General features: G+C 43.0%; 1 protein-coding gene across 1 annotated transcript in view; it reads left to right on the top strand.

The window, feature by feature from the left end:
- PRDM1 (PR/SET domain 1) overlaps positions 1 to 26536 on the top strand; it is a 120026-nt gene that overhangs the window by 19071 nt on the left and 74419 nt on the right. The window lies entirely within an intron of this gene.

Raw genomic sequence — 26536 nt, 5'->3', positions numbered from 1 at the left:
CTTCCTTCCTTCCTTTCTCTTCTTCCTTTCCTTTCTTTCTCTCTCTTAGCCTGTAAATCTCTTATAGGCATAGGAAAGCAACCCCCTTTCACCTCCCTCCCTGTTTTCTTCCTCTTATTATTTGTCCCCAAGTTATTACAATAGCATAATCATTCGTTTCACCATTGCATGCTTAACTTTTGGATATATAAATGCAGCATGGCATGGCAATGCTTTTTAACCACCCTGGCCAGTGCTTCTGTCCTTGGTTCCTGTCAAGGGTACCACTTGTCTGCTGGAGATTAGGCTGCTCACGTGGTTGGGGCTGCTCCCTGTTCTCTTCGACTCACCGCCACCCAGCCACACCATCCTCTGTCCTTTCCCGCCCAGAGTCCATGTTCTGGTTCTAGTGTGGAATTGTCTTCGCCTTGATCTTTTCCCCCTTTCTCTTTTGGGTTTGACGACACCTTCTCAAGAATGTCTCCTGCCGCTGCTTTTCTCCCATCCACTTCCCCTGACTTATTGTATGATTTCATAGGTTTTTGTCTCTAAAGTTATTTACTCATTGCTTTCCTTTGTTTTAGTGTCTGTATCTTTGACCAGAATGCTAATGTCATGAGGCTCGAAAGTTCTTTCATCTGCCTTGTTCACTGTCGTGTCTTTGGTGTCTAGAACAGCTCCTGGCACATACAAGATATTCAATGAAATGCTTGACTAACAAATATAAATACATGACTTGAAAAAATATAGATGGCAAGGTGCTTAGGATTTTGAAAAGCTTTGAAGCCATGTTTTTTTGATAAGTACATTATCTACCTTTATAGTATCAATCTAAACATCATTTATAATAGAAATGTCTTATTAGAGATTAAATATCCATGATAAATATAGGCATTTCTAGTGTTGTGTTTTCATAGAACCTTAAAATGCAGCAGTTGTTTTCCCGGTGACAGGTGCCTTTCTTTTCTTTTTTTTTCAAATTGCCAAAGCTGTAAATTATTGTGACCAAAATGGTTTGGGAAGTTGGTGGGCTAGGTACCCCCTTCTCCACAAGGTTGATTGAGCTCTTATGAGCTAGACCATCTTGAGTTCATGTAGTTCAAGATACCATTCCCAAGGGTGCCCAGCAAACTTCCTTACATTTAAAGGAGCCTTGCCCTTGGAGTTGGAGACCTGGTCATCTAGAGGCCAGGCCCAGCCACTAGTGTTCCCTTTCCTGGGATGAATAACTCAAAGCGGGGGAGGGTGTGTTTCTTCCTTTCTTTTACAAGGTGGTAATCTCTTAGTGGGCTAGGGAAATAGGACTGCTTTGAAAGAGGAGCTTGACACACTGTAAACTTTTCCCCCAGGGCAAGTCAGCCAACCCTAAATGCTTCTTGCAGTTAACATTTCTTTGCTTCTCAGTGCCTGTGTGTTTTTTCCTTTTAACTTTTGTTAATGAAGTAGAAAGTGAACTTCTTTGCACTTGTGAAAAAGTGCCCCTTGCCTCAAGAAAAAGTCTGTGTGCCTCTCTGGTTTGAATAGGTAGTAGACTACAGCAGATTGTATTTAAAAATGTCAAACCCCTGAAGATTTAAATGAAGCCAAGGTGCGAAGCAATGCATATAGTCTGCCACCTTTTGTATACAAAAGACTGAAAGATAACAATGTCGAGCCAGTTTCTCCCAGGGAAGAATGGGGAAGGAGAAAGCAGCAGCAGTGTTCCTCCCAGGACAGCAAGGGATGGACTGGCCCCTGCAAGGGCATGGTTAGAGGCTGACCAGAGTTTGCCTTTTCCCTGAGTATCTTTGCTACTTACTCCTCTGTTTGTTTGTTTTTGTGGAATGGGATTTGATTTTTTTTAAATTGTGATAATACCATCTATAGTTTTATGCAATTCTGTATGTAATTTCATGGCAGTAAGTTCATGTTGTATGATGTTGTACAATCATCACCACTATTGTTTTCAGAACTTTTTTTGTCATTCAAGATACTCCACCTGTATCCACCAATGAACTCTCCTCCTACCCCTCTGCCCTAAAAACCTCTGCTTTACTTTCTGTCTGTGTAGATCTGGCTTTTCTAGGTATGTCACAGAAGCAGAATCCTACAGTGTATGGCCGTTAGTATCCAGCTTATTTCACACGGTGAAAATTCATGTATGTGGTATGAGTTCCATTCTTTTAAATGGCTGGATAATATTCCACCTTATGTACAGCTCACATTTGTTTGTCCAGCTTGTTTCCACTTCTTGGCTCTTGTGGATCTTCCTGCTGTAAACCTCCCAGTGATTTCTTGATAGCCCTGCATACTCATGACTTGGCATTATTTACATTAGTCTCTCTCCTTCTAGTCTGGGAACCATATTTGAACATCAGGGCCATGTCTTTATGTCTTGCTTATTTCTATGTCCTGGGAACTAGCAGAATAACAAGCAGGTGTTTTAGTTGGCACTTTAATGTCTGTCAAATGACTGAACAGTAAGTTAAAAATAAGCTTCAAATTTGCTTCATAAAAGACAAAGAGAAGTCTATGGCATTTATTCATCTCTGTCCATTTTGAAGCAACGATCTTGTTGAATTTGGAATCAGCTTGAAGTCAGAGCACATTTAGATGGCATTTAGAAGGAAGTAGCTTCTGAATCATAGCCATTTTCTAAATACACTATGGCAGCCAGAAGGCAGTATTAATGACCATGAGCTAATGGCAAATACTTTGGCTGTGTGTATGCCTGAGTCCCAAGTGTGTGACTTCACAGTGACTTGACCATGGAGGATGACCTGTGTATCTCACCCTACCCCTGCAGGGGGTACCATGGTTAACAACAAAGCAACTAAGTATAGAAGCAGGGCAAGGGAGGTTGGGGGTGCGTGACGCACAGTAGTTGGTTTTGGTAAGTTCACACAGTTGCTAGACTGCCTGACCCTGGGCACATGTCCCCTCATCTCTCAATGATGGATGGTGCAGCAGCTCTGACCAAGTTAAACCAGCCTGGCTCCAAGGCCAGCTGCCAGATTTTTTTCATTTCTGAAAAGGAACCCTGGAGGGATGTTGACTTAGTGAAATCCCCTCACGGTTGACTCTGTCAGTCATCATTACTAGAAGAAAAAGCTGTACAGATATACAAAGATAGTTTCATCTGAATTGGTCAGCTCTCATGAACTAACTTGATGTTTTTAATGATAGTTAGTCCATAGGTAGATTTTTTTTAATGCAGCTGAAATGAAGTACAATTGAGCTGGAAATGTGTTGCTAGCAATGAAATACATAGTTATTAAAATGGCTTGTTAATATTTTAAATAGTATTTCTTAAATAGACTGTACTTTTTAAAAAATATTTATTTATTTTTTATTGGAAAGGTAGATATACAGAGAGGAGGAGAGACAAAGAGAAAGATCTTCTGTCTGTCGGTTCACTCCCCAGGTGGCCACAGTGGCCAGAGCTGAGCCAATCTGAAGCCAGGAGCCAGGAACTTCTTCTAGGTCTCCCATGTGGGCACAGGGTCCCAAGGCTTTGGGCTGTCCTCGACTGCTTTCCTAGGCCACAAACAGGGAGCTGGATGGGAAGTAGGGCCACCGGGACAAGAACTGACGCCCATATGGGATGCCTGCATGCAAGGCTAGGACTTTATCCACTAGGCTAGAACATGAAATTTAGAACATGAAATTTACCAAAAAAACATAGAGGAGATAGTACATGAAGTTTCCATATTCCTGACATGAATTTTCCTTAGTTCTTCACATCTTACATGTGTTAATTCACTTCACATGTGTTAAACTCATTTTGACAGATTCTCACTTTATTCAGATATGACTCTGATATCTTTCTTTTCCAGGATCATGTCCAGCACACTGTATGCTGCATTGAATGGTCATGACAATGTCTCTGACTATTCATATTTCAGATCCTTGACAGTGTTGAGGAATATTGGTCAGATATTTTTCAGAATATTCATCAGCTGAGATTTGTCTGGCTGCATTTATGTTGGTATGATTGTTATTGTTTAATGGTTAGATTGGATGAATTTGTGGGAGGAAGACCACAGAGAAAAGTGCCATCTCACCACATCCTGTCAAGGCACCAACTGTTGGCCTGCCTTCACTGCTGCTCCTGTTGATCAGGATCACCTGGCTTAGGTAGCATTGACGTATTTCTGCATAAGAAAGTTACCCTTTGGGGCCCAGCGGCGTGGCCTAGCAGCTAAAGTCCTCTCCTTGAACGCACCGGGATCCCATACGGGCGCCGGTTCTGATCCCTGCAGCTCCACTTCCCATCCAGCTCCCTGCTTGTGGCCTGGGAAAGCAGTTGAGGACGGCCCAAAGCTTTGGGACCCTGCACCCGCGTGGGAGACCCAGAGGAGGTTCCTGGTTCCCGGCATCGGATCAGCGCGCACCAGCCCTTGAGGCTCACTTGGGGAGTGAATCATCGGACAGAAGGTCTTCCTCTCTGTCTCTCCTCTCTGTATATCTGACTGTAATAAAAAATGAATAAGTCTTTAAAAAAAAAAAAGAAAGAAAGTTACCCTTTTCCACCCTTCCATACCTTACCTCTTGGAAGTCAGTCGCTAGATGCAGCTCACACTTCAGAAAATAGCAGCTCTGCACCACCAGGATGAGAGAGTGTCAATGTGAATTACTTGGTGTAATGAAAGTGTGTACTCTATTTTTTGTTTTATTTATCAATTTATTTGAAAGAAACACACACACATACCAGAGAGAGAGAGAGAGAGAGAGAGCATGTGAGAGATCTGCAACCTGGTAGTTCACTCCCCAAATGCCCCCCAATAGCCACTGCTGGGCCAGGTTGCAACAAGATGCCAGGCACGCCATCTACAACCAAATGCAGGCCTTCCACATGGGTGACACAAACTCAAATATTTGAGCCGTCAGCTGCTGCCTCCCAGGCACCTTTGTGGGAAGATAGATTGGAAGAAAGGGTGGAACTTGATCTTGAGTTCTCAGTATGAGATGCAGGGGCCCCAAGTGACAGCTTAACCATTGTCAAACTATGCCCACCCTGAGCTTTATATCCTAAGTAGAATCTTCAATGGTTAAGTGCTGCATAACAATGTTTAGTCGGCTTCCAACCACAGATAAGGTAGAGGACCCTTGGACTGCTGGTGAGTCATAACTGTTATTTGTGTAAGTATGCGCTGCGACGTTCTGATAACCATGAGCATGCCTAACAATGTATTTCTAGAGGCATCCCCATTGTTAATGAGGCGTGACTGTATGTTTTTGTATGCTTCCCATGTTATTTACTCATGCATATTTATCTAAGTGACATCCCAAAGTAAATGAGTAACTGAAATACAGCTAAATCACAAATGTTCAATTTATAGCTTTTCAGTTTTTTTAACTACAATTTTTTTAAAAAATTAGAACTGGTCATTTCATTAATTTGCATGTTCATTCATTTGTGCCAAGAGGACGCTGGAATGGTTGAGAAATAGGTGTGAATATTCCTCAAACGTTTTTTTTTAATCCCTGCTAACAAATGATGCTCTAATTTTGTTTTCAACATGCTTTTCTTTTCTCCTTTTCCTTTTGAAATTTTACTGAGGTGAGAGAAAAACATTTATTTAGAGCTTCTTGTATGCTAGGCACTTTCTATTTATATTGTTTGACAAAAACTCAGAAGATAAGGACTATAGAGTCATGTCCCCCATTACACAGAAGGAAAAGCTGAGTCTTGATGAGATTAAGCCTGCAGTTTTCAGACCAATGTGGATCCAGCACAGGTCTATAAAACTCTAGGGCACTGTTTGTATTCCCATTGTGCTTCTCTTAACACCAAACTTTTGTTTTCCTTCATGGTGAAGTTAAAAAGGAGGGAGGCAGGATTGGCCCTGGTTGATAGAACATCCTAAGGCCGTGTTCTTATCACATTAGCCCACTGCCCCATGACTTGTATAATTGCTAGGCTGATCGTTGGCCCTTGGCTACATGCGCTAGTCCATTGATGGCTCTTAGCTACCAAACTCTTTTCACACCTGAATTTCAGTATCCGGAGGGACAGAAAGAAACCTCCAGAAGAAGTCCAGCAGTCACACCTGAATGCCATGCTGCAGCAGCCACAGGCCCAGGCTGCTCTAGGATTCTCTGACAATCTGCATTCTGTTGGTGTGAATTTGGGCTCTCAGAGAAAACTAGCATCAATAAGCAAAGTAAAAACTAAGCCATCCATCATAGATAATTTTATTTGGTTTTTGATAATTGAAGAGAAACACAAGTGTGCACATTAAGTCAAGTTGGCAAGAGCTTGTAATCTGATGCCAAGTGTAAACTGAACAGACTTCAGGCTTACTGGCAGAAGTGGCTTTCATTATTTATTTTCTTTTTTTGGTAAAGTATTTCCAGTTTCCTACATTTGAGCAGTTTCCTGACCCTCTTCCATCCCAATTTTAATAGATTATGCAGAGAATAGAGGGAGACACTGAAGACTGGTGTGTGTGTGTGTGTGTGTGTGTGTGTGTATGCGTGCTTGTGCACCTGTGGGCACGTGTGGGTTTGAGGGGATGGGCAGCAATGCAGAAATCATTCCTTTCCTGGACATTTACTCTTGGAACTCCAGCTCCCAGGCAGGTTGCTTTCCTTTAACAGGGCAATGAGGAAGCTTCCTTGAGTGCTGTCATTGGATATAATGAAAGCCATTCAGTTAACTAAGAACCAGAAGAAAACACTTCCCAAGCCTGCCCCTCCCCAACTGGGATGTTTGTTTAAGTATATGCCAATAATCAGATTTCCCCGAGGAGGGAGATGGTGCTGACGAAGGGGCCTGGTGTTTCCAGTTCACCCCACCAGAACGGTTGGCTTATGTATTTTATGAGTAGAATAAGGTGAGAAAGAGAAAGAGAAGTGAATGAACTGAAGAAACAGAATGGTGTTTGTATTGAAAGGGCAACTGTTCTGGTGGATGGAAACTATGAGGTTCCATGTAAATCTAGAAAACCAGGCCTGGATTCTCAAGTGCTAAATGTAATATTGAACACTATTTCAGTATTTTGCAAAGATTCAAGGTCATCATAAGTATGAGTTACTGACTGCTTAGGTTCTCTGTCCTTCACTTTTTTTTTAAGATTTAATTATTTTTATTGGAAAGTCAGATATACAGAGAGGAGGAGAGATAGAGAGGAAGATCTTCTGTCTTTCTGGCTTTCTGAGAAAACACTATTGAAGTGTTTTCTTTCAACTCAAGTCTGTTCCTGTTTTTGACTCTTGTGCTAGGAAATTTGCTCATTAATTTTTAGCATAGTCTTTGATTTAAGAAAAAATTGACCTGGACTAGGAAATAGCCATGATTTTAGGACAAAACCTTTGTTACCTGTCTTGTTTGTTTGATCCATTATTTATTTGAGACAGATCTTCCATCTACTGGTTTACCCTCCAGATTCTCACAATGGCCGGGCTATTCAAGGTCTAAGCCATGAGCTAGGAAATCCGTGTGGGTCCCCTGTAGATGGTAGAAACCCAAGTACTTGAGCCATTATTCATGCCTCTCAGGCTCATGAACAGGAAATTGGATCAGAAGCAAAGTAGCTGGAACTTGAACCAGGTACTCGAGTGCTGGATCTAAGATGCTTTAATTAACTAGCCAGTGGAGGTCATGGCTTCTTATTCATTCAATAACAGTTTTACTTAATTTCTTATTTTATCAATTCCTTACTCAAGGTTAACCTACTCAGGTTAACCTCAGCTCTTCCTTGTGGTGGGAGCCACACATCATGCCTAAAATTGCCTATTTGTTAGCACAGGCTGGAGGGTCTGTATGGTCTTGCTCACACTGTACAAAGAAGGAAACTGGGCTGTACAGATGGCCCTGCTTGTGACGCTGGAATCTGATGGCTGACGTCTGATGCCTTTTCACATCTCCACTGTGACCAGAATCCTTACTTTTTCTTTCATGAATGATGCAGAAACACCAAGCCAGTGCCACTGTGTCTGTTGAAGGGTTTCTGAAACCTGATTGATTCCTTTTGCTTCTGGAGAGACCACTTCCTCCTGTGGGTCATGTAACCCAACCCTGGCTACCCCAAAATGGCCATAAATTTCCAAAGTGAAATGCAACATTATAAATGCTTATAACTTTACTCAAAGGGGCAAAGAACTTTGACTTTAAAAAAAATTATACCCAGGCCCAGTGCCATGGCCTAGAGGCTAAAATCCTCACCTTGAACGCACTGGGATCCCATATGGGTGCCAGTTCTAACTAACCCTGGTGGCCCCACTTCCCATCCAGCTCCCTGCTTGTAGCCTGGGAAGCAGTTGAAGACGGCCCAAAGCTTTGGGACCCTGCACCAGTGTGGTAGACCTGGAAGAGGCTCCTGGCTTCGGATTGGCTCAACTCCAGCCATTGCGTCCGCTTGGGGAGTAAATGATCAGACGGAAGATCTTCTCTGTCTCTTCCTCTCTCTATATATCTGACTTTCCAATAAAAATAATTAAATCTTTAAAAGAAAAATTATACCCTAGCATAATTTTCATTATCAATAACACTTTTTTCTGCCCACCTAGCTAGCATTATGAGAGTACTTCTAAATATTTGTGGAAATGGGGCAAGCATTTGCTGCAGAAGTTAAGGCATGACTTGGCACAGCTGAATCCCATTCTGAAGTCCCTAGGACAGTTCCAGCTGCTCCACTTCCAATTCAACGTCCTGCTAACATGCGCCCCAGGAGGTAGCAGACGGGGGCTGCCACTTATGTTGGAGACCCAGATAGAGTTTCTAATTCTTGGCTTCAAGTTAGCCCACACCTGACTTTGCAGGCTTTTGGAGAGTAAACAAATGCATATGAACTCTTTGTGTGTCTTGGTTTCTCCATCTGTCTGCGTGTCAAATAAAAATCAAAACAAAGAACTCATGAAAAAATGAAATGGAAAGATAAATTTCTTTAGGACAAAAACCGTATGAAATTTATGCATACTTTTTTATAATACACATTTTCCATGAATTTTTGAAGATACTGCATATATTCCTTTCATTGTATTTCAATATCCTTTTCCCTGCCTGTGGCTTGGGAAAGCAGTCGAGGACAGCCCCAAAGCCTTGGGACCCTGTACCCATGTGCGAGTCCCGAAGGAGCTCCTGGCTCCTGGCTTCAGATTGGCACAGCTCTGGCTGTTGCGGTTACTTGGTGAGTGAATCATCGGGCAGAGGATCTTCCTCTCTGTCTCTCCTCCTCTCTATATATATCTGACTTTGCAAAATAAATAAATAAATCTTTAAACATTTTGCATGATATGATAAGTATGACAGATTGTAGTGGAAAATTAAAACTTGGATTGCTCTTAATGAAAGGAATTATTTTCTTACAAAACATGTGATGTTTGAAAATGTTGTTATAGTATAAATTCATACTTTTGAGAAAAATTTATTTTATTCAAGTCACTGACACCTCCCTTATGCTGGTTCCCTCCCCATGTGCCCTCAATAGTTAGGACTAAACCAGACCAGTGCCAAGGGCGTTTGAAATTTCTCACATGGTTGGCAGCACCCAGGGTACTTGAGCCCCCACCTGCTGCTTCCAGCAAGCACATCCTAAGAAGGTTGGATCAAAAGCAGAGGTGGGACTTGATCCCACACATTATAATATGAGATGCAGATGTCCCAAATGGTGGCTTAACTCTCTTTGCCACAACCCCTGGCCTCTGTAGGCCAAGTTTTATATTGATTACCTATGCAAGGTAAAGCATCTTTGAACTCTTTCAGAAAACAATGTAAAATTCATGATTTAACAACAAATAACATTGGGGTAGGAGTTCAGCTCAAGAGTGAAGTCCCTGCTTAGGATGCCTGCACCCCTATCACAGTGCTTGTGTTAAGTTGCCCACTCCATTTTCCACTTAGCTTCCTGCTGATTTGTACCCCAGGAGGAGGCAGGGGATGATTCAAATGCTCAGGCCCTTCCTAGCCACCTGAGAGAACCAGGGTGAAGTCTGAACTGCTTGGGTCTGGGTTGGCCTAGCTCTGCTGTTGTGGGCATTTGGAGTGAACCATCTTTCTCTCTGCCTTTCATATAGACTAAGTAAATGTTTAAAAAAATTAGTTGTATGACATATAATTGGGGCTTTTTTTTTCTGTTAATTTTGTATACTTTATAATTGGGGCTTTTTTAGCAGGCACACCATGACTGTAGTATCTGGTGATGCTGAAATATGCTATTAATCAACTTTTTTTTCCCATTGAAAAGGAGAGGGAAGGGGAGCTGGAGACCTTATGTTAAGTTTGAAAGAAGCACTAAAAGCTTAAAATGCAAAATTCTGTAAAAAGCTGTATTCCTTTGTGTTGTTGAATTTGTTAACTTTTATGCCATATGCTTGACACAACCCATCCTACAGAATAATCCGGAAGCACAAGAGGTCTGAATTTGTCATAGGAGATCTGTAACTTTCAGCTCACTGACCTTCTCAGGTTTAGTGTGCTGGCTATTTTTTAAGCTGAATAATGTTTATTTACTGTTTGTTCTCCAAGTTTTAGACAGTGCTACTTTAATTAATTGTTTCCCATCTCAAACACAGATTTGGAATATACAAATCATGAATCTGCTTTTCAGAAGAAACTTCTTGTTGTTGTTGTTAAAATGTGCATTTATTTGAGAAGTGACAGGGAGAGGGAAGGGGAGAAAGAGAGATCTCAGTCTACTGGCCTCAAGTGGCCGCAAGAGCAGGAAATGGACCGGCTGAAGTCAAGAACCTGAAATTCTGTCGGGGTCTCTCACATGAGAGCGCTTGGCCCTTGACCCGCTGCTTTCCCAGGTGCCTTAGGGGGAGCTGGGATGACACACTTTGTATGAGACCCCGGGGGGGGGGGGGGGCTGCTCAGCATGCTGAGGCTTAAAAAGAGAGAAGCAGAGAAAGCGGAATGATCTGTTTCTTCCCATATCGAAGGCTCAGAGATGTCGTAACAGGACTTTGTTACACATCTCCTTGCCCTCACATTTGTTCTTTGGCAAGTTAGCAAGTTGTTTGTGGAGTTTTCCCACAAAGTCAGCTGGCCTTTTAACGTACTAATGTCTTTCTGGTGTTTAGTCGTGGAGAGTAATAAGAACAATAACATGACTAAAAGTTGATAATCTGTATAGAGGGACTTGGGAGTGTTGAAACAGACCTCATGTTTCATCAATGAAGTGAAGCAGTACAAAGGCATTCATTTATTTCCCTTCATTTTTTTCTCACTTGTTGATTTCCTTCAACAGTCTTGCCTCAAGTCCTGAAACACACAAGAGCTGCCCTCACAGAGATGTTTGTTTACTTTGCTTTTGTTCCTGAGTGACCTCAAGAAAACACATCATCAGACTTCTTGGAAAGAAGGTTTCTTTTTGTCTTGTAATATAGTTTGTGCTCCAGCAGAAATTGTATCTGTGTATTGATTGAAAGGTAGGGAAGAGGAGGGCAGGGTGTGCGTGACAGTAAGTGAAGGGCTGCGTGACACCTCGTCCTTAGCTTCCCACCTCTTACGCAGCTCGGCCTTAGATCTCCAGGTCTCCCCTTTTGTCTCTGATTAACTATTTGTGCCCACGAAGATGGATCTGTAGAAAGGAGGTTACAGAAGAATGAAGGCAGATCAGGACAGTCCTGGTGGGAAGCAGCAGTGCAAAAGCCCTGCATCTGTGGGAAAACATGGAGCAGCAAAACCACAGACAGGAAGCAGCGTTCAGTCTAAACGAGCCCCAGCAGTCAGTTTCGGCAAATGGGGAAGGAGGATGTAAGACGTGCTGTTTTTACCAAAGACATGTGTCGGGCTTTGAGCGACTCCTCCCCACCAACTCGCATCTCTACTCCCCCTCGACCCCGCTGCTCCCTGCGATGTTGAAACGCGCGGATCCTCACCACCCACCTTATTCCGCCACAATCTGTCCTATGTGATCCATTCAGATCTCATTAAACTGATTTACTGGGCCCGTGGCTCTGCTCACCCTCAGTTGATTCCTACTTTGTTTAAAATTCGGGAAGTGCTGGGGTAGGGGCATGACATTAATCGCTGCACTTGTGCAAACGGAGTGCCAGCTGATTTATGGCAAAGGTTATAAAGGAAAAGTATTAAGTGTGCTTCATTCCATTTGGCAAAACCATCCTGCACAATGTCCACAGAAACCCCCAGAGTCCTGTTTTGTAGAAAAAAGGGGGGGAAAAACTCCACCAAGATGTGCTCTTCTTCTTTTGAGCATTAATTAAGACTGTAAATCACGCGCCACATGAAACAACTGTATCCGACAGACAGAACGTGGATGCTGGGGAGCTCTGCTGGACCCGTGTGATCACTCGGAATACCTACACCAGAGCCCTAATGGGAGGCCGACTTCAAAGGGCCGTTTTGGCATGAAGTTGTAAAGTACAGACTGTGGGGAGAAGTAGGAGTGGCACATGGAGGGAGGCAGAGCGCGCAGCAGCTTCAGGTGTTGCACTAAGAGGCACAGTGCGATTGAATAATGCATAGTTCCTCTGTCTAAAGCAGCAGTTTTGATCTCATCATTCAGGAATGCCTTGTGCATGAACAGAATGCCTTTCTTTTCAGGGAGAAAAAGGGGAAATATCTATGTTCTACTTTTTGTGTTTGTTTGCTTTTAAGCCTCGGGGAAATGTCTTTGGGTCACTTTGCTGATCATTCACCGTCTCCTACTGCTAGGTCAGGTAGCTCCTTCCACAGGCTGGTTTGCACATGGCGGACTTCTTCCACTTGCTTCTCTCAGTGTCCCCGCAGCTGCAGCATCCAGGCTGGAAGACTCCAGAGGGTTCCCTGCAGTCCTTTTCTACCCTCACCCACCCCTAGTTCACGTTGACTATGTAAGATAGCTGGTTTCTCTTTCACTCTTCCTTTAAGGCTGAACTTTTGCATTTAGAGATTGAAAACTGCCACCATGTAAACATATGCCTTATTTTCTTATGGTGGGGCCAGGTGGATGCTTGTCTTATCTCATATTGAGGTGAGCCGGTAACTTGGATTCAAGTGCAAACATTTTTAGTGCAACAATCTGAGACCAGAGATCAAGTTCAAATTCATGACTGTAAAACAGAATTTTCATGTGAAACCCTTGCTTCATGGCTGTAGTATTCCAGCAGAGACAGTACAACTGAGGATCTGGACTTCTCTCACTGAACATACTGTCTGCAGTTTGTAGTAGTGAAGGGTTGGAAGCCGCTTGACTGTCCGATAGCAAGGGTGTGGTTACAGAAGTCACTGTGTTCATGTATGGAACACTAAAACATGACACAGTAACATAAGCATGACAATGAAATGTGATCACACCACATTATCACATTAAACAATAGTAAGTACATATGAAACTTACTTCCCCCCCTTTTATAATTGAAATACACTAAACTACAAATACTTAAAGTGTATGAAATGGTAAATGTTGACATCTGCAAACAACTGTGAAATGATCCCAATCAAAATAACAAACCGGGGGTGGGTGTTCAGCGCAGCAGGGAAGACAGTGCTTGGGACTCCTGAATCTCCTTTTGGAGTACCTATGTTCAGCTTGTGGCTCTGCTTCTGTGTTCAGTGTCCTGTTACTATGCACCCTGGAAGGCAGCAAATGAGTCCCTGCCATCCACATGGAAGATCCATCTAGGCTCCTGGCTTCCGCCTGCCATAGCTGGTGTGGGCATTTGCAATAGCAGTCGATCAATTTAAAAAGGTAATAAAACTTCCTTCAGCATCCCACCTCCCGAGTTTTCTTATGCCTCTTTGTTATCCATTATCCATTCATTCATCTTCCTTTCTTCTATCCACATCTCCATGCAAATACTGATCCATATCCTGTAACTGTAAATTAGACTGCATTTCCTAGAAGGACCAGAGGCTTGAGAAGGCAGGCTTGAAACGGAGGTTGTAGAAAAGGAATGAGAGCCCTGGTGGGGAGGCCGGCATGATGGAGAGGTAAGGGTGCAAGGCCCCAGAAGGTAGAATCGCAGGCTCTCAGGAAACAGTGCTGACAAGGGCCTTGACAGGAAGGTTCCTAAAAGGCAAGGGAGGGCATTTGGCACAGCAGGTAAGTGGCTGCTTCTGACATACACATCCAGAGCCTCAGATCCATTTCTCAATCCTAGCTTCCTATTTATGTGCACCCTGTGAGGCAGTGGCGATGGCTCCCCTTGCGAGAGACCTGGGTTAAGTTCCAGGCTCCTGACTTCTTCCTGATCATTTGGGGGAAATAAACCAGCCAGGTAAGATTTCCACCTCTCCCTCTCTCTGACTTTCCAGTAAAGTTTGAAAAAGAAACCAAACAAGAAGGCAGGGTTGAGCTTACATCCTTGTCGTCTGATTACCATTCATGCTTGTTTGTGGGGCTTACCCCTCAACTCCTACCCCCTCCTACCTAGATCCCAACAGCCTTCTTTATTAGTTTGCAACCCACCAGACACAGAAATCTTGTTTCTTTTTTTCTGTGAGTTTTTTTTTTCCTTCCCTTAGTATACATTGCCACCCAGTTAAAGATAATGTCTTCCCTAAGGTGTCACAGTCTAACTCTTACTGAAACCTATTGTGCTAAAAAAAGGGTAGGGGCAGTGACTGATGCATTTATCCCACATGGAAATGCTTGTGTTGAATTCCTGCGTCTGCTTCTAGATCCCAGGCTCCTTCCGCTATGCACCCTGAGAGGCAGCTTGCTAACGCAAGTGATCAGGTTCTTACCACCCCCATGGGAGACACGGATTGAATTCCTGGCTTCTGGCTTCAGGCTTTGGCCCTTGGAGTGAACCAATGGATGAGAGTGCCCTCTCTCTCAAATAAGTAAGAAATCCTAAAACAGAGAGGAAATGGACATGTTTGTTTAGGAAATCATCAATTAAAATTTTAAGTAGTAAGCATTGGTCAGTTAGGCATACTGACTGATAATTCTATTTTCAATGACAACCTTCAGTAAATTTGAAGAAATGAGTTCCCTTGTATTATCTGGTACATTTCTCACTATTTGTTGTTATCAATTATTATTTCTTTTTTTTTAAAGATTTGTTTATTTTATTACAAAGTCAGATATACAGAGAAGAGGAGAGACAGAGAGGAAGATCTTCCGTCCGATGATTCACTCCCCAAGTGAGCCGCAACGGGCCGGTACGCGCCGATCCGATGCCGGGAACCAGGAACCTCTTCCGGGTCTCCCACGCAGGTGCAGGGTCCCAAAGCTTTGGGCCGTCCTCGACTGCTTTCCCAGGCCACAAGCAGGGAGCTGGATGGGAAGTGGAGCTGCTGGGATTAGAACCGGCGCCCGTATGGGATCCTGGGGCGTTCAAGGTGAGGGCTTTAGCCGCTAGGCCACGCCGCTGGGCCCCAATTATTATTTCAGTTCTGGTTCTTCTCTACTCATTTAAGATTTTCTAAATTATTATTTTTGTTATTTGTTTTATTCCTTTGAAAGTTTGAGAGATGACAGAGAGGGGTCTTCCATCTGCTGGTTTATTCCCCAAAAACCTATAGCAGCCAGGGCTCGGCCATACCAAAGCCAGGGATCCAGGAACCCATCCAGATCTTCCAAGTATGTGTCAGGGACCCAAGCAAAAGAGTTGCAATCTGCCACTCACCAGGGTGGACAACAGCAGGAAGCAGAGTAGTCAGGACACAAACCAGGAACCCTGATGTGGGACACAGGTGTCTCAAGTGGCCATTTAACAACTAGGCAACATGCCAGCTACTAAAGCTATTTTTAGGTAAGAATAAGAGTTAACAGTACTACAAATTTACTGTCTGCCTAGCACTGTGCTGAAGGACTGGGGCCACACGAAAATCCATTGTAGAGACACAGAAATTATACACATACTTAGAGTGGCAGAGCAGATCTTAAAAAGAGTAATTTTTATCCCACTTTTGTGTTTTTATAAAATGCACATAATGAGGCCAGTGTTGGGGTAGTGAGTAAATCCGCCACCTGCAATGCCAACATCCCAGATGGGTGCCAATTCACATCCTACCTGCTGCACTTCTGATCCAGCTTCCTGCTAAAGGCCTGAGAAGACAGCAAAAGATAGCCCAATTGCACAGACCCCTTCACCCATGTGGGAGACCTGGAAGAAGCTCCTGGCTCCCAGCTTTGGGCTGATCCATCTCCAGCCGATGGGGCCGTTTGGGGAGTAAACCTGAAGATGGACTGTCTCTATATATCTCTTTTTCTCTCTGTAATTCTGCCTTTCCAATAATAAGATCTGTTTTTAAGTGCTCATAAAGTTTAACATCCAACAGTTTTTAAATATACTGTTCAGTCTATGGTATTAAATACATTCATAAGTTGTAATGTTACAGGATTATCATCACCATGTATCTCTGTAGTTGTTCATCTTATAAAACTGAAATTGTATTTAATTAAGAATTGCTCTTATGTGCTAGCCCCTAGCAGCCATCATTCTACTTTCTGTCTCAATAGTTTTGTCCACTCTTAATACCTTATATAAATAGACTTACATGATGTTTGTCTTTTTTGGCTTAGCTGATTTCAATTAGCATATTATTCTCCATGTTCATCCATGATATAACGTATGTCAGAATTTTTTTTCTTTTAGGGCTAATACTCTATTTTGTGTGAATGTATGTACTGTATTTTGCCTCTATTCATCTGTCAAATTTTGACATCCGGTTGCTTCCATGTTTTAGCTGTTGTCAGTAATGCTACAGCGAACATGTGAATATCCTTCAGTTCTTCTGAATATATACAAAGAAATGGAATGCTGGATCAAATGACAGTTTTTTATTTACTTGCTTACATTACAGAGAGGAGGAGAGATTTTCCATCTATTTCTGTACACTCCCCAGATGTCCACAAAACTGGAGCCAGGGTTTCAGTCGGGTCTACCACCTGGGTAACAGGGTTATTATTACTTGACTTGTTACCTACTGTCTCCCGGGTTACACATCAGCAGGAAACTGGAATGATAAGCGGAACTAGAACTTAGACCCAGACTACTACTATGGGATACAGGTGTCCCAAGCAACGGCTTAACCACCAGGCAGAGTGCCTGCCTCTTGTCCAACTTTTGAGGAACTGCTTTACTGCTTCTGAAGCACTTGGATGACCTTGTATTCTCACTAAGCAATGCACTGTTTTCCAGTTTCCCCACATCCTTCTCAACACTTGTTACTGGGCTCCTTTTCTTGTAATAGTAGCTATCCTTGCAGTTTGGAGATGGAATCTTGTCGTGGTTTGATTTGCCTTTGCCTAATGGCTAATGATGTCAAGCGTCTTTTCTTGTTCTTGTTGGTTTTTTTTTTTTTTTTTTTTTTGCCTTCTTGGGAGAAAAGTATATTAACATCTGTGCCCATGTTTTGAATTAGATTGCTTGTTTTCACTGTTGTTGATATTGTTTAGTTACAGGAATTTTCTTTATCAAATCATTTTCAGATATTTTTTAGATAATTTTCCTCCATTCCTCAGGTTCCTATTTTACTCTGCTAATATTCTCTCTCTCTCTCTCTCTCTCTCTCTCTCTCTCTCTCTCTCTCTCTCTCGGTGGCGTCTGTTGATGCTCCAGATTGAAAATTGTGTGAAATCATATTTGTCCCTCATTTTTTTTTGGCCAGTGCTTTTGATGTTTTCTCCAAGAAATCATTGCCAAATTTCAATGTTCTGAAGCTTGTGCCCTTCATTTTCTTCCAGCAGTTTTATAAAATTTCACAGTCTTTAATTTATATCTTTGATCATTTTAAGCTAATTTTACTTACTTTATTTTATTTTTTATTGGAAAGGCAGATTTACAGAGAGAAGTAGATTACAGAGAGATGGAGAGAGAGAAGAAGCTCCTTCCGTCTGCTGATTCACTTCCCAAGTGGCTGCAACAGCTGAAACTGAGCCAGTCTGAAACCAGAAGCCAGGAACGTCTTCCTGGTCTCCCATTGGGTTCAGGGTCCCAAGTCTTAGGACTGTTCTCTACTGCTTTCCCAGGCCACGAGAGGGAACTGGAAAGGAAGTAGAACAACCAGGATACGAATGGGTGCCCATATGGGATCCTGGTGCATGTAAGGTGAGGACTTTAGCCACTAGGCTACTGTGCTGGACCCCTTTAAAAATGTTTTATGCATTTTTTTTTAAATTTAAAAGGCAGAATCACAGAGGGGGGGAAGACAAAGATAGACAGATCTATCCATAATAGCCAAGGATGGGTCAGACTTGAACCAGAATTCACAATCTCCATTGTGGTCTCTCTTGTGGGTGATGAGAACTTAAGCACTTGGGCTACTACCGTTTTGCTAACCAAGTGTGGCTTAGCCAGAAGCTGGATTGAAAGCTGAGGTTGGACTGAATCACAACCATTCTGATATGGGATACGGACATACAAATGGACGTTTTAACTTGCTGTGCTACAACACTAACTCCTGAGTTAATGTTTGTACTAGGGCCCTGCGCAGTAGTCTATTGGCTAAAGTCCTTACTTTGCATGTGCCAGGACCCCATATGGGCACCAGTTCGTGTCCTGGTCGATACACTTCCCATCCAGCTCCCTGCTTGTGGCCTGGGAAGGCAGTTGAGCACGGCCCAAGGCCTTGGGACCTTGAACCTGCATGGGAGACCTGAATGAGTCTCCTGGCTCCTGGCTTGAATCAGCTTAGCTCCAGCTGTTTTGGCCACTTGGGGAGTGAATTAGCAGTTAGAAAATCTTCCTTTCTGTCTCTCCTCCTCTCTGTATATCTGAATTTCGAATAAAAATAAATAAATCTTTAAAAATATATATTTATACATAATTTTAGGTAAGTGTTGACCATCATACTTTTGAATGTGAATATGCAATTTTCCCAGCACGATATTTTTAAAAGACTGATTTTCCTTGGGAAAAGAAATTCTGGTCACAACTAATTTGAATAAATATTCCCATTTATTTCTGAGCTCTGTTCTAGCTCTCTGGTGTATAGGTCTGTCTTAATGCCTACCCCATACCATTTTGATTGCTATAGCTTTATAATACATTCTGAAATCAGGAAGTATAGACCTCAAACTTTGCTTTATTTATTTATTTATTTATGGCAAAGTCAGATATACAGAGAGAAGAGAGACAGAGAGGAAGATCTTCTATCCGTTGATTCACTCCCCAAGCAGCCGCAATGGCCAGAGCTCAGCCAATCTGAAGCCAGGAGCCAGGAGCCTCTTCTGAGTCCCCCATGCTGGAGCAGGGTCCCAAGGCCTTAGGCCATCCTCAACTGCTTTCCCAGGCCACAAGCAGGGAACTGGATGGGAAGCAGAGCTGCTAGGATTAAAACCAGCATCCATACAGGATCCTGGCACATTCAAGGCGAGCACTTTAGCTGCTAGGCTATCACACTGGGCCCAGACTTTCAGCTTTGTACTGTTTCAGAGTTTTTGGCTGTTCATGGAACCATAGATTTCATCAAAATTTTAAGATGGATTTTTCTAGTCTGTAAAAATGCACTGTGTGGATTTTGATTGTTTACAGTAAATGTATAGATCTGTTTTGATTGCATTAGTGTTTTTACAAAGCAAACTTTCCAACCAAGAGCATGGATTGGATTGTCATTATTTTGGTCTCTTACCATTTGGTTAATTTCTATGTAATGTTTTTCTTCTTAATTTTATCTTAAATGTGATTGATACCTTAATTTCCTTGTCAGATTATTCTATTTTCTATGGAATATGGGGAAAATGTAATTTGTGTTTATTGACTTTGTATCTTACTGTTTTGCTAAATTTATTTATTATAATGATTTTTTGTGAAACCTTTAACATGTTTTACATTTAAGAGCATCTCATCTGCAAACAGTGATGACCTTACTTTTCCTTTCTAACTTATACACCATTTTTTGTTTGCTTGTTTTTGCATAATTACTATAAGCTAGAACTTTCAATACTGTTTGGCTGACCAAATCCTCCTTAGTGCATCCACTGGCCCAAGAACAGGTTGCAAAGCTTGGCTAAGAGAGTGGTCCAACCTGTTCTGCTTTCCATCCTCTGACAGGGCACTTGACATCCTCTGCTGGCCTAGATGACCTAGCTGTCACATCCCCAGTGTGCATCTAGGCATGCTGACCACTGCATAGGCATCAGCAACTGAGGAGGTGCAGTCCTGACACATATACCCCAAGGTTGGATCACATATATTGTGATTTAACAATATATGGATTTGAGTCCAGCCGTCTAGTTAGGGAGTCCCCCAAGAAACCTTGCTTGGGGTGACCTCAGGCTTGACTCATGTGTGTCCCAGCCAGTGTCAGGTCAGGTTTGTTCTGTCATACTGGTGGATGCAGCTGCCTGCAGGTCAGTTCCACCTCTTTTCTGTATCTCACACAAACCAACAGGTGCTGCAGCCCAACCCAATCCAGTCTGCCAGAGACCAGGCTCTCACACTCACCAGTGGGAGCTGCAGCCTCAGGGGGGACTCCTCAGAATTCTCCTGCCAGAACCATTCCCAGCCCTGGATCTTGTGTATGCTCACAAGTGCTTCAACCGAGCCTAGCATGGCTTACCTGCAGTCTCAGCTCTTGCTGGAGGGTGTTACAGCCTAGCTCAGCCAGGCATACATAATCCACACCCTGTCCTGGCTCTTGGGTGTGCCAATGGTGTAATGGCGTGGCCTAGCGTGGCCTGCCCCCAAACAAATGCTGATGAATGCTACAGCCTTGCCTGGCCTGACCTACCCCCAGTCCTGGCTGTTGTGGAAGCTGTGGCCTTGCTGGGGATTTCCTCAGACTCTCTACCAGGTCCAGGATCTCACGTGCACCCATGGGTCCTGCAGCCCTGCTTGGCATGGTCGGCCCTCAGAGCTGGCCTTTGCATGTGCTAGCAGGTGCTGCAGCTTAGCCCAATCTGTTCTCCTCCAAGCTCCAGTTCCCTCAAGTCCTAAATGGATTCCTGTCAGATGAGTTCCATGGTCCAGCCTAGCCATGTCAGCACCACCACCACCCCTCCCCACCCAGTTCTCTGCACAAATGGGCAGGTGCTGCAGTTCCACAGACGAAAGCCCACAAGAGGCCTACAGAATCTGCCCCCAAATCCAGTTCTCCTACATTCTGGTGGGTGCTGCGGTGCAACCTGACTTGTCCCACCCACTGCTCTGATGCTGGTAAGTGGGTACTGCAGCCTGGCCCAGCTAGTCCTGCTACCCAACCCAGACCTCCCACATGGGTGGGTGCCTTGGCCTGACCCAGACACACCTTCTGATCTCCCCCCTTTAAATCGCTTCATCTCAGCTCCCTCACCTACCTGTAAGTGCAGTGGCCAGGTTCATGAAAGCCCCAGAAGTCATTCCTCCCCTGCCAAGCATGCCCTCAGCCACTCCCACTTCATTATGTCCACAGAACCCCTTTCCCATACAATCTGCAGCCTCCCTGCTTGGGGGCCAGGATGATGTGTCCCAGCCCAGCATTCCCAATCTTACCCACGTATCTTTTTAAAAAAATAGGATAGACAACTATGCTGGTATGCTAGTATATAACACAAATTTGGCATTGACCAGGCACAGAATGCCCACCAGCCTTGGTTGTTTTTCTTCCGGCAGTGTTAACACTTGCCTAGGTTCAAGGCATCCTTGGCAGTAGCCTATAGCTGGAATGACACAGAAATCTTACATCTACTGGTTCATTCCCTAATGAACCAGGACGATGTAGGGAGCCAGAAATTCCATCCTGTCTCCCACATGAGAGGCAGTGGCCCAGGTACTTGAGACATCTTTTGTTGTCTTCGCAGTGCTATAGCAGAGAGCTGAATCAGAAGCAGAGTAGCTGGGACTCTTAACCATTGTTTAAAACCTGTGGCTTAACCTACTGTGTCACAGTCAAGAGATTTTTTTTTTTTAAGATTTATTATTGTTATTGGAAAGCAGGATATACAGAGAGGAGGAGAGACAGAGAGGAAGATCTTCCATCCAATGTTTCACTCCTCAAATGAGCCGCAAGGGGCTGGTGCACGCCGATCCGATGCCAGGAACCTGGAACCTCTTCCTGGTCTCCCACACGGGTGCAGGGTCCCAAAGCTTTGGGCCTTCCTCGACTGCTTTCCCAGGCCACAAGCAGGGAGCTGGATGGGAAGTGGAACTGCCAGGGTTAGAATCGGCGCCCATATGGGATCCCGGTGCGTTCAAGGTGAGGACTTTAGCTGCTAGACCATGCCACCGGGCCCAAGAGATTTTTTTTTTTTAAATCACTGATTCAATCTTGTTATTAGAGTTATCTTTAGATTTTCTGTTTCTTTATCATTGAGTCTGGAAAGGGTTTATATTTCTTGGAATTTGTTTCATTTAGGTTATTCAATATTCAAATGTGTAAGTATACAAATATTTATAGTAACCCCATTGATAATTCTTTTTATGTCTTTATAGAATCATTGATACTATTCCATTTAAATCTCTGTTGGTAACTAAAATCTTTTTTTTTTTCTTAGTCTATATACAACACATTCTTCAGTCTTTTGACATTTTAGGAGCCAACCTTGAACCTTGTTGATTTCTCTATTTTCTATTCTCTGCTGTATGGTTTCCTTTGCTAGGTTTGAACTGAAGTTGTTGTTCTTTTTTACTTCCTCGAGTTGTAAGGTTAGGTTGTTTATTTGAGGTCTGTCTTGTTTTCTCAGTGAAAGTACATGTTACTAGAACCTTCCATTGCCAGCCCCTTCCTTGCTTTGCTGAATTCCTTCAGTTTTGGTATGCTGTAATTTTGTTTTCCTTCTTCTGTAAGCATTTGCTAATTTCTCTTTTGACTCCTTCTTTGATTCATTTGTTTTAAGAATCTGTTCTGATTTTTTGCAGATTTATTGATTTCCTAGTTTTTCTTCTGTTACTGTTATCAAACTTTATTCCATTATTGTCAGAGAAGATATTTTACATAACATCTTTCTTCTTAAGTCTATGGAGACTTATTTTATGGCCTAACATATGTTATGTTCTGGAAAATACGCACTTGAGATGAAGGTATTGTGGTGTTGAGTGCAGTGTCTTATATATGCCTATTTGATCTAATTAGTTTATTGTATTGTTCAAGGACTCTACAAGGATACTTCAAAAAGTACATGGAAAAGTAGAATTAAAACCAACGTTAATTTAGTGCAGAAATTTTTTAGGATCTGTTAAAAAAATGTGTGCCATGGACTTTGGAAGATCTTTCATATTTCCCATCTAGTTGATCTATCCATTACTGGGACTGGAATAGTGAGGTCTCCAACTATTGTAGTGCTGTTGCTACAGTCTGAATATGCTTTGAGTGTATTCCCTATAAGTATATGTGTCCCCAGGGTAATGGTGTTGATGGTAGTGTATTTTAGAGGTGAGGCCTATGTCGTTCTAGTACAGCCCATGGAAGGAATTCAGGCAGCTTTTGCAAGAACCTGCTTAGTTTCCATGGGAGTAGGTTGTTAAAAAGAACAAGAGTGTCCTGCAAATCGTTCTGACTTCTTTTGCATCCAACAATCTCTTGCACATACTTCTGCCATTGTGATGCTCTCTAGCCTACGGCAGACGTCACCAGAGCACCGCACATATCAGGAGCATACTGCTAAGCCTCCCAGACCGGGGGGTAAGTCTCTTTGTTGTTCATTTATTTATTTGAAAGGCAGAGTGATACACACACACACACACACACACACAGAGAGAGAGAGAGAGAGAGAGAGAGATTTTTCTTTCACTAGTTAAATGCTCACAACTGGAACTGGGCCAGAGTAGAGCTAGAAATCAGGAACTCCATCTGGATCATCCACATGGGTGCCAAGAGCTGAAGAACTTTAAGTCATCACCCAGTGCATGCAGGACACATTAGCCGGGAGTAGTAGTCAGGACCCCAAGCATGATGGCTCACTGGCTAAATCCTTACAAGTGTTAGGATCCCATATGGGTGCCAGTTCATGTCCTGGGTGCTCTACTTTCCATACATCTCCTTGTTTATGGCCTGGGAAAGCAGTCGAGGATGGCCCAAGTCCATGGGACTCTACACCTGTTTGGGAGACTCAGAAGAGGCTCCTGGCTCCTGGCTTCAGCTCCCTGCTTGTGGCCTGGTAAAGCAGCAGAGAATGGTCCAAAGTCTTGGGACCCTGCACCCACGTGGGCGACCTGGAAGCAGCTCCAGGCTCGTGGCTCCTGGCTTTGGATAGGCTCAGCTCTGGCCATTGTGACCACTGGGTGAACCAATAGATAAAAGATCTCTCTGTCTTTCGCTCTGTAAATCTGCCTTTCAAATAAAAAGCAATAAATCTTTTTTAAAAAGCCAGATAAAAAAAACTAGATGTAGAGTTACACTGAATGAAAGAGAAGCACAAAAGGCAAAAAAGACTACCGCACCCTGTGCCACCCCCACTACCACAGGCACCTTGCTCATGATCCGTTTGACCAGCACTGCCATTCTCCAACTCTTCCATAGTGTCTATTGCTTGGAAGGCAAAATTGCAACTCTCTGATGTAATTGTCTAGATTCAGTTCCTCAGCCACCCACTCCACTCCACCTCGACTTTCAACTTATTTGTGTTTTAGGATCTAAAATGAATCTCAAAAAAATTCAGTCATGCTTTTAAGTCTCATCTGCCAATATCTGTTCCTTAAAAATTCTTGTTTCAACTCAAGTTCTTTTTTAAATATTTATTTGTGTATTTATTTGAGAAGCACAGAAACAGAATAACAGAGAAGGAGAGTGCCTGTTCACTGGTTCATTTTCCAAGTGCCCTCGGTAGACTGAAAACAGGAGCTCAGAATGCAGTCCAGATCTCCTGCTTACATGGAACCCAATGATTTGGGCCACCACCACTGCCTCACAGGATCTGCGTTAACAAAAAGCTAAGAACCAGAGCCTGGAATAAAATCCCATCACTTTGATAAAAGATACGGGTATCTTACAGGCCCAGCACAGTAGCCTAGCGACTAAAGTCCTCGGCTTGAACGCGCTGGGATCCCGTATGGACATGAGTTCGTGTCCTGGTGGTCCTACTTCCCATCTAGCTCCGCGCTTGTGGTCTGGGAAAGCAGTAGAGGACAGCCCAAAGCCTTGGGACCCTGCACCTGCGTGGGAGACCTGGAAGGAACTCCTGCTTCTTGGCTTTGGATTGGTTCAGCTCCAGCTGTTGCGGCCGCTTAGGGAGTGAATTATCAGATGAAATATCTTCTTTTCTATCTCTTCTCTCTGTATATCTGCCTTTCCAATATATAAAAAAATAAATCTTAAAAAAAATGACGATGTGGGCATCCTTTTTTTTTAAGATTTATTTATTTTTATTACAAAGTCAGATATACAGAGAGGAGAGACAGAGAGGAAGATCTTCTGTCCGATGATTCACTCCCCAAGTGACCACAACGGCTGGTGCTGCGCCAATCTGAAGCCGGGAACCAGGAACCTCTTCCAGGTCTCCCACGCGGGTGCAGGGTCCCAAGGCTTTGGGCCGTCCTCGACTGCTTTCCCAGGCCACAAGCAGGGAGCTGGATGGGAAGTGGAGCTGCCGGGATTAGAATCGGCGCCCATATGGGATCCCGGTGCGTTCAAGGCGAGGACTTTAGCTGCTAGACCACGCCGCTGGGCCCGAGGATGTGGGCGTCTTAACTGCTAGCCTAAATGTCTTTCAGTTGTTTGGAAAATTTAATCCATAAATGGATTAAAGTCAGGCTTATTTGTTATTTTGCTCTTTGTTCTGCATATGACTTATAGAGGCGCTAGTTGTTGTCCATTTTTTACATGACTGTCTCCTCAGTATTCAGTTGACTTACACTTATTGCTAATAGGACCCATACTATGGTGCATTAGATTAAGCCACCATTTACAGCATTTGCATCTCATATCAAAGTGACAGTCCAGGTTCCAGGTTCTCCACTTCCAATCTAACTTTCTACTAATGCTCGTGGGAAGCCAGTAGAAGAAGGTACAGGTATTGGCTCCCTGCCACCCATGTGGGAGACCTGACTTCAGCTTGGCCCATTCCTGGCCGTTGTAGCCATATGGAGAGTAAACCAGTGGATGGAAAACCTCTCTCTCTCTCTGCTTCTATCACTTGCCTTGAAAATAAATAAATATTTTAAAAATAAGAAAGAAGTTTTTTTTATTTTTAACAAGATTTTAGCACACATAGGAGCATTGTACACATTTATGAGATATTGTGTGTTTCTATAAGTATATAAATTGCGTAATGTCTATTCTGGGCAAATATATGTCTTCAAACATTTAACATTTTATTATAGAGAAAACATTTAAATCATATCTTCTTGATTTTTTACACTTGATCTTAGCCAAAAGGCCGAGAAGCGATTTCTTGATTTTTTAACAGAGAAATAAATAGTATTTTAACATTATCTATCTTCAGCCTACTGTGTAATAAACTCCCAGAATTCTTACATCTAACTGTAATAGAACCTACTAACCATCAACCATTTCCTGTCTCCTCCTTTCCTTTTTCTCCAAACTCTAGTAACCATAACTATATTTTAAACTTGTATAAGATCTCCAATTATGTGAGAACCCACATATGAGTAAGATCTTGTGATACTTGCATTTCTGTGCTTAGCTTGTTTCACTTAGCATAATAAACTGTAGCAGGTTCCATGGTGTAATGGTGAGCACTCTGGACTCTGAATCCAGCATAATAAACTGTAGTTCCATCCAAATTATTGCAACTAACAGGATTTCATCCTTGCTTAGGACAGAGTAACACTCAGTATATAGATGTACTTGAGTAACCAT

The sequence above is a fragment of the Ochotona princeps genome, chromosome 1 (genome assembly GCF_030435755.1).
Source record: "Ochotona princeps isolate mOchPri1 chromosome 1, mOchPri1.hap1, whole genome shotgun sequence".
Lineage (NCBI taxonomy): Eukaryota > Metazoa > Chordata > Mammalia > Lagomorpha > Ochotonidae > Ochotona > Ochotona princeps.
This window is presented reverse-complemented; position numbering and strand designations above follow the sequence as displayed.